We start from the raw sequence: 8766 nt of genomic DNA, 5'->3' as shown, positions 1-8766 counted from the left end.
TATTATTTTAATATCAAAACAATAATGAAACTTTTTCTTAGTTGACAATTTTTTTAGTTAATGGGGAATCTGAGATGAAATTTTATGGCTTAAAATGAAAACATGGCCTAAATAAGAACTTGTTCATAGACCTGCTCAGAGGTTTCAGCTGATACCACTCTTTGTTGTTGGTTTTTGGGTTCTTTTGTTTTGTTTGGGGTTGTGTTTTTTTTTTTCACTTACTCTTTAATCAGTGTTCAATTATTTTGTAGGATAAACTGCGCTACACATTACTGCTGCGTTTAAAAGCCAGTTAGTATGCCATGCACCCTGACACCTAAAACAATTTGCGATTTTGCTAACTTGAAATGTGGACTGCAGTATTTACCTTGCATATTAGATGGAAATTTTAAATATAATTTCTCCCAAATTAAAATTTTTCATGAAGCAGTCACAAACTGAAAGCTTTGCTTGCTTAAACTAATTGCAGCCCCGTTTCGAGTGGTAAAGAAGAGACCCAGCTATAATCTTTAAAGAATTCGTCTGCAACGTCTTTTCAACAGTCTTCTCCTGAACACACTTCCGGCATCAAGTATGAATACCCTACATTTTCTTAAATTGTGCATCTAACAGTGGAGAAGATTAGTGTCTAAAAATGATAATTCCCTTAGGAAGGATTTCGTGTTACTCGAGCAGTGCGCCTGCCCACCACGTTAGGGCTTGAAGTTCCAGCCCGACGCCCCTCCTTTCACCTCCTTGTCCTTCCCTCGAGAGGCTTGATTGGCGGGCGGGAGCAACGCTGGGCGGGGCCTCCCGGCCCACGGGCCGGATGTCACTTCCAGGTTCAGCGAACACTTCCGGGTCGCCGGCTCCGCTCTGCGGCTTCTGCGGTGGCTGAAGAGGTGGTCGAAGTAGGAACCTCCTTTTGGGCTTGTGGCGGCTTCTGTCCGGTCCGCGGTGGGAAGCGCCTTCCCCACAGGTAATGGCTGAGCTGGGTAGGGAGGGGGAGGCAGGCAGGCCAGCGCTCCGCGCCGTCCCCGGAGCTAGGCTGCGTTGGTCGGGTCGTCTCTGAGGGCCCTTAGTTCTTGGGTTCGGCCCGCTATCGACTGTTGCCGGCGAGGCCCTGCGGCCGGCACCGGAGAAGGGTGGAGAGGCGGCGGGGACGGGCGCGCCCTGCGGCGGGAGGCAGAACCCACCTGGGGGAGTCCTCAGCCCACCGCCGTGTTTTCAGCCAGGTGAACGTCTTAAAGCCTTCGCCGGCGCCTTGTGGGTTTTGCGGAATTTCGGGGAGCGTTTTTCAGGTGTCTGGTTCCCGTGCTTTGTCGCTTGTTGATGGAAGTCTGCCTTCCAACTTCCTTCGTGCGAACTCCGACGAAAGGAACGAATTTAAAGTGGGTGGTTTAATTTTAAAAAATGCAAGGACCAGTTACTTGGGAATTTGTAGACTTGTAATTTTCCCAACTGCAAAACGAGAAGGGAACAATCGATTTCTGTGGCTGATACCACATCTAAAAGAGTGGAACACTTGTAAGGAAAGCCGTTACAAAGGCTTTTAACAAGGTATTCTTAAATAATGTAAGAACGTTTAAATCAGTCATTTTAACTTTTAAAAAACGCATAACTATTTTCTAGATAAACTTAAATCTGTCGAATGGGGCATGATGCTGTATGATGCTGTATTCCTACTTCGTAACCTTTTTGTCTTCCTATTGGGACTTCTTCCTTTTTAACCCCCCCCCCCACACACACACACGTTGTACTTATGTTGCCTTCGTTTATTGAACAGGTGATTGATTTGGCGCCCATTGTGTGTCAGGTACGATTCTAGGCGCCCAGTTTATTTCAGTGAACAAAATAAACTTTTGCCCTCGTGGAGCTTACATTCTATTAGAACATGCAGAAGATACATGTAAAATAGATATATAATGGTGTTAGAAGGTGATAGTGCCATCAAAAAATTGGGAAAGATAGGGCCAGGCACGGTGGCTCATGCCTGTAATCCCAGCACTTTGGGAGGCCGAGGCGGGTGGATCACGAGGTCAAGGGATCGAGACCATCCTGGTCAACATGGTGAAACCCCGTCTCTACTAAAAAATACAAAAAATTAGCTGGGCATGGTGGCGCGTGCCTGTAATCCTAGCTACTCGGGAGGCTGAGGCAGGAGAATTGCCTGAACCCAGGAGGCGGAGGCTGCGGTGAGCCGAGATCGTGCCATTGCACTCCAGCCTGGGTAACAAGAGCGAAACTGCGTCTCAAAAAAAAAAAATGGGAAAGTTCCAGAGTGGAGGTGTGAACAATGGTGGTGGTCCGTGTAAGCCTCATTTAGTAGGTGTTATTTGAGCAAAGACTTGAAGGAATTAAGAGAGTTAGCTAAGTAAATGTCAGGAAGAGCATTCAGGCAGATAGGAAAGCAGTTACAAAGGCTTTTAGGGCTGTCGTGTTTGAGGAATAGCAAGGAAGCCAGTATATCTGGAGAGGGATGAGCAAGTTTGTGGGGTGGAGGGACAAGAAGGTAAAGTCAGATCATGAGTAGCTGGATTATTGTAAATACTAATAGATGCCACGGGAGGTTTTGAGTAGAAGAGAAGTGTGTTCTGGATTATTTCACGGGAGGTTTTGAATAGAGGAGAGGTGTGTTCTTACTAAAGTTTTAGAAGATCACCTTGGCTGTGAGTTGTGATGAGAGTGTAGGGGTGAGTGAAGAAATCATTTAGGAGGTTTTTGCAGTAATCCAGATGACAGTGATAGTGGCCCGGGCCAGGGTGCTAACAATAGAGATGGTGACACATGGTTGGGTTCTGAATGCATTTTGAAGGTAGGCCTTACAGGATTTACTAGGAATTGGATATGGAGGGTGAGATCGAGGAAGTGGACAATGACCTCCAAGGTTTTGCCCAAGCTCTTGTAAGTACGGAGTTATTCAAGCCAAGATGCAAAAGGTAACAGTAGAGATGTGAGTAGGCAGCTAGATCCAGGAGTGAGAAGTTCTATGCTAGTGTGTGAATTTGGGGATCATCAGCAATGGTATTTAAACCATGACAATACATGTTATTGGTAAGGAATGCGTGTAGACGGAAGGCAGCAGAGGACCAAGGACTGTGTCCTGTGACATTAAGAGTTTAGGGAAAACAGAATCAACCAGCAAACAATATTAAGAAGGATGAACTAGTGAGTTAAGAGAACGGTCCAAAACAGAGAGAGTTCTGCAAGCCCAGCTAAGATCTTTACAAAAGAGGACGCAGTGACCAGGTGTGTCATATATTCTGCTTGAGGCTAGAGGACTAGCTTCAGCTGTGCCACTGATGACCCCCAGCAACCTGTTTCCTTAGAGTGCTGAAGGCAAAAATGAGCTTAAAATAGGAAAAAAGGAATTGGGCGACAGTGAATACAGACAAAACTAAGGAATTTTGCTGCAAAGGGAAGTGAGAAATAGGGTGTAGCTGGCAGGGTGAAGTGGGTTGAGGGTTTTTTGTTTTGTTTTACCTTTTAGGGTGGGAGAAGTAGCCACCAATTTGTATGCTGATGGAAATGATCCAGAGAGAGGGAAAATCTGATGGTGAGCCTTAGAGGTGACAACTGAATTGTCAGAACAATATCCTTGAGTGAACTTGAAGGCAGTGCCTAATACAAAGGTAGAAGGATTGGATTTAGATACAAATATGTACTGTTTTTCTGGAGCTCATCTGCAGTGGCAGGGAGGCAGAGTGTATGGGGACAGGGTGGGCATCCCAGATCCGAAATGCTCCAAAGTACAGAACTCTGAGCACCAACATGACACTCAAAGGAAGCGCTATTTGGAGCATCTCAGAGCTTGGAATTGGGGTGCTCAGCCCATAAGAATATATGATGCAGGCTTTACCAAATCCAAAACACTTCAGGTCTCAAGCATTTCAGACAAGCGATGCCCAACCTGTATAGCTATTGGTAGGGTACACAATAGGGCACAAAATACGAACTCGATCATCTCAGAGGTTGGATTTGGGGTGCTCAGCCCATAAGTATATATGATTCAGGTATTCCCAAATCCAAAGCACTTCGGGTATGAAGCATTTCAGATAAGGGATGCCCAACCTGTATAGCTCTCGGTAGGGTATGCAATAGAGTAGAAAATACCAATAGGAGCATCTCAGAGCTTGGATTTGGGGTGCTTAGCCCGTAAGTATATCTCCTGCAGCTTTTCGCAAATCCAAAACACTTCAGGTCTCAAGCATTTCAGATAAGGGATGCCCAACCTGTATAACTATTGGTAGGGTACACAATAGGGCACGAAATACCAATTGGAGCATCTCACAGCTTGGATTTGGGGTGCTCAGCCCATAAGTATATACGAAGCAGGTATTCCCAAATCCAAAACACGTGAGGTCTCAAATATTTCAGATAAGGGATTCCCAATCTGTATAGCTATTGGTAGGATACACAATGAGGCACGAAATACCCATGGCAGCATCTCAGAGCTTAGATTTTGGATGCTCAGCCCATAAGTATATATGATGCAGGTATTCCCAAATCCAAAACACTTCAGGTCTCAAGCATTTCAGATAAGGCCCAACTTGTATAGCTATTGGTAGGGTACATAATAGGACACGAAATACCAATAGCAGCATCTCAGAGCTTGGATTTGGGGTGCTCAGCCCAGAAGTATATATGATGCAGGATTTCCCAAATCCAAATCACTTTCACTTCTCAAGCATTTCAGATAAGGGACACGTAACCTGTATAGCTATTTGTAGTACACAGTAGTGTACGAAATACCAATTGGAGCATCGCAGAGGTTGGATTTCGGGTGCTCAGCCCTTAAGTATATATGATGCAGGTATTCCCAAATCCAAAACACTTTCAGGTCTCAATCATTTCAGATAAGGGTTTCGCAACTTGTATAGATATTGGTAGGGCACACAATAGGGAAAGAAATACCAATTGGAGCATCTCAGAGCTTGGATTTGGGGTGCTCAGCCCATAAGTATATATGATGCAAGTATTCCCATATCCAAAACACTTCAGGTCTCAAGCATGTCAGATAAGGGATGCCCAACCTGTATAGCTATCGGTAGGGTACACAATAGGGCACAAAATACTAATTGGAGCATCTCACAGCTTGGATTTGGGGTGCTCAGCCCATAAGTATATCTGATGGATGTATTCCCAAATCCAAAACACTTCAGGTTTCGAACATTTCAGATAAGAGTTTCCCAACCTGTATAGCTATTGGTAGGGTACAAAATACCAATTGGAGCATCTCAGAACTTGGATTTGGAGTGCTCAGCCCATAAGTATATATAATGCAGGTATTCCGAAATCAAAAAAAAACACTTGGAGGTGTCAAGCATTTTAGATAAGGAATGGCCAACCTGTATAGCTATTGGTAGGTACCCAATAGGGCATGAAATACTAATTGGAGCATCTCAGAGCTTGGATTTGGGGTGCTCAGCCCCGAAGTATATATGATGCAGGTATTCCCAAATCCAAAACACCTCAGGTCTCAAGCATTTCGGATAAGGGATGCCCAACCTGTGTAGCTATCGGTAGGGTACGCAATAGAGCACGAAATACCAATTGGAACATCTCAGAGCTTGGATTTCTGGTGCTTAGCCCAGAAGTATATATTATGCAGGTATTTTCAAATGCAAAACACTTTAATTCTCAAGCATTTCAGAAAAGGGATGCCCAAATGTATACCTATTGATAGGGTACACAATAGGGCACGAAATACCAATTGGAGCATCTCAGAGGTTGGATTTGGGGTGCTGAGCCATCATATATTTGGGAATGTATGATGGAGGTATTCCCCAATCCAAAACACTGCAGGTCTCAAGCATTTCAGATAAGGGATGCCCAACCTGTAGAGCTATTGGTAGGGTCCACAATAGGGCACTAAATACTAACGGGAGCATCTCAGAGCTTGGATTTGGGGTGCTCAGCCCATAAGTATATATGATGCAGGTATTCCCAAATTCAAAACACTTCAGGACTCTAGCATTTCTCATAAGGCCCAACCTGTATAGCTATTGGTAGGGTACACAATAGGGCAGGAAATAACTGTTGGAGCATCTCAGAGCTTGGATTTGGGGTGCTCAACCCATAAGTATATATGATGCGGTATTCCAAATCCAAAACACTTTAGGTCTCAAGCCTTTCAGATAAGTTTCAACCTGTATAGCTATCGAAATGGTACACAATAGGGCACGAAATTCCAATTGGAAAATTTCAGAGCTTGGATTTGGGGTGCTGAGCCCATAAATATATATGATGCAGGTATTCCAAATCCAAAATACTTCATGTCTCAAGCATTTCAGATAAGTTATGCCCAACCTGTATAGCTATTGGTAGTGTACACAATACGGCACAAAATACCAATGGGAGCATCTCAGAGCTTGGAATTGGGGTGCTCAGCTTATAAGTATATATGATGCAGGTATTCCCAAATCCAAAACACTTCACCTCTCAAGCATTTCAGATAAGGGATGCCCAACCTGTATGGCTATTAGTAGGGTACACAATAGGGCACAAAATACCAGTAGCAGTATCTCGGAGCTTGGATTTGGGGTGCTTATTCCATAAGTATATATGATGCAGGTATTCCCAAATTCAAAACACATCAGGACTCAAGCATTTCCGATAAGGCCCAACCTGTATAGCTATTGGTAGGGTACACAATAGGGCACAAAATACCAATTGGAACATCTCAGAGGTTGGATTTGTGGTGCTGAGCCCATATGTATATATGAGGCAGGTATTCCCAAATCCAAAACAATTCAGATCTCATGCATTTCACATAAGGGATGCCCAACCTGCATAGCTATTGGTAGGGTACACAATAGGGCACAAAATACCAATTGGAGCATCTCAGGGCTTGGATTTGGGGTGCTCCGCCCACAAGTATATATATATGATGCAGGTATTCCCAAATAGAAAAGACTTCAGGTCTCAAACATTTCCGATAAGGGATGCCCAACCTTTATAGCTATTGGTAGGGTGCAGAATAGGGCATGAAATACGAACTGGAGAATCTCAGAGATCGGATTTGGGGTGCTCAGCCCAGAAGTATATATGATGCAGGTATTTCTATATCCAAAACACTTCAGGTGTCAAGCATTTCAGATAAGGGATGCCCAACCTCTATAGCTATTTGTAGGGTACACAGTAGGGCAGGAAATAACAGTTGGAGCATCTCAGAGCTTGGATTTGGGGTGCTCAGCTTATAAGTATATATGATGCAGGTATTCCCAAATCAAAAGACTTTAGGTCTCAAGCCTTTCAGATAAGTTTCAACCTGTATAGCTATTGAAATGGTACACAATAGGGCACGAAATTTTAATTGGAAAATTTCAGAGCTTGGATTTGGGGTGCTGAGCCCATAAATATGTATGATGCAGGTATTCCAAATCCAAAACACTCCATGTCTCAGGCATTTCAGATAAGTTATGCCCAACCTGTATAGCTATTGGTAGGGTACACAATAGGGCACAAAATACCAATTGGAGCATCTCAGAGCTTGAATTTAGGGTGCTTCGCCCTTAAGTATTTATGATGCAGGTATTCCCAAATCCAAAGCACTCTAATTCTCAAGCGTTTCGGATAAGGGATGCCCAACCTGTATAGCTATTGGTAGGGTACACAATAAGGCAAGAAATACCAATAGCAGCATCTCAGAGTTTGGATTTTGGATGCTCAGCCCATAAGTATATATGATGCAGGTATTCCCACATTCAAAACACTTCAGGTCTTAAGCATTTCAGATACGGGATGCCCAACCTGTATAGCTATTGGTAGGGTACACAGTAGGGCAGGAAATAACAGTTGGATCATCTTACAGCTTGGATTTGGGGTTCTGAGCCCATAAGTGTATAATATGCAGGTATTCCCAAATCCAAAACACTTCAGGTCTCAAGCCTTTTAGATAAGGCCCAACCTATATAGCTATCGAAATGGCAAATAATAGGGCATGAAATTCCAATTGAAGAATTTCAGAGCTTGGATTTGGGGTGCTCAGCCCATAAATATTTATGATGCAGGTATTGCAAATCCAAAACACTTCAGGTCTGAAGCATTTCAGATAAGGGATGCCCAGCCTGTATATGTATTGGTAGGGTACACAATAGGGCACGAAATACCAGTTGGAGCATCTCAGACCGTGGACTTCGGGTGCTCAGCCCATAAGTATATATGATGCAGCTGTTCCCAAATCCAAAACACTTCAGGACTCTGGCATTTCGGATAAGGCCCAACCTGTATAGCTATTGGTAGGGTACACAATAGAACACGAAATACCAATAGCAGCATCTCAGAGCTTGGATTTGGGGTGCTCAACCCATAAGTATATATGATACAGGTATTCCCAAATCCAAAACACTTCAGGTCTCAAGCCTTTCAGATAAATTTCAACCTGTAAAGCTCTCGAAATGGTACACAATAGGGCAGGAAATTCCAATTCGAAAATTTCAGAGCTTGGATTTGGGGTGCTGAGCCCATAAATATATATGATGCAGGTATTCCAAATCCAAAACACTTCATGTCTCAAGCCTTTCAGATAAGGGATGCCCAACCTGTATAGCTATTGGTAGGGTATACAATAGGGCACGAAATACCAATTGGAGCATCTCAGAGCTTGAATTTAGGGTGCTCAGCCCATAAGTATTTATGATGCAGGTATTCCCAAATCCAAAACACTTTCAGGTATCAATCATTTCACATAAGGGATTCCCAACATGTATAGCTATTGGTTGGGTACACAATAGGGCAAGAAATACCAACTGGAGCATCTCAGAGCTTTGATTTGTGGTGCTCAGC

The 8766-nt window shown here is 43.7% G+C and overlaps 1 protein-coding gene across 1 annotated transcript in view; it reads left to right on the top strand.

The window, feature by feature from the left end:
• The first annotated feature begins 828 nt into the window (after nt 1-828).
• GTF2A2 (general transcription factor IIA subunit 2) overlaps nt 829-8766 on the top strand; it is a 291969-nt gene continuing 284031 nt past the window's right edge. Inside the window, exon 1 of the mRNA XM_035258758.3 lies at nt 829-958. The gene's annotated coding sequence lies outside the window, so the exon portion shown is untranslated. The remainder of the gene's footprint in view (nt 959-8766) is intronic.

This window comes from Callithrix jacchus, chromosome 8, assembly GCF_049354715.1.
Source record: "Callithrix jacchus isolate 240 chromosome 8, calJac240_pri, whole genome shotgun sequence".
Taxonomy (NCBI): domain Eukaryota; kingdom Metazoa; phylum Chordata; class Mammalia; order Primates; family Cebidae; genus Callithrix; species Callithrix jacchus.
The sequence above is the reverse complement of the archived record's forward strand: the minus strand, read 5'-3'. Positions and strand labels throughout refer to the sequence as shown.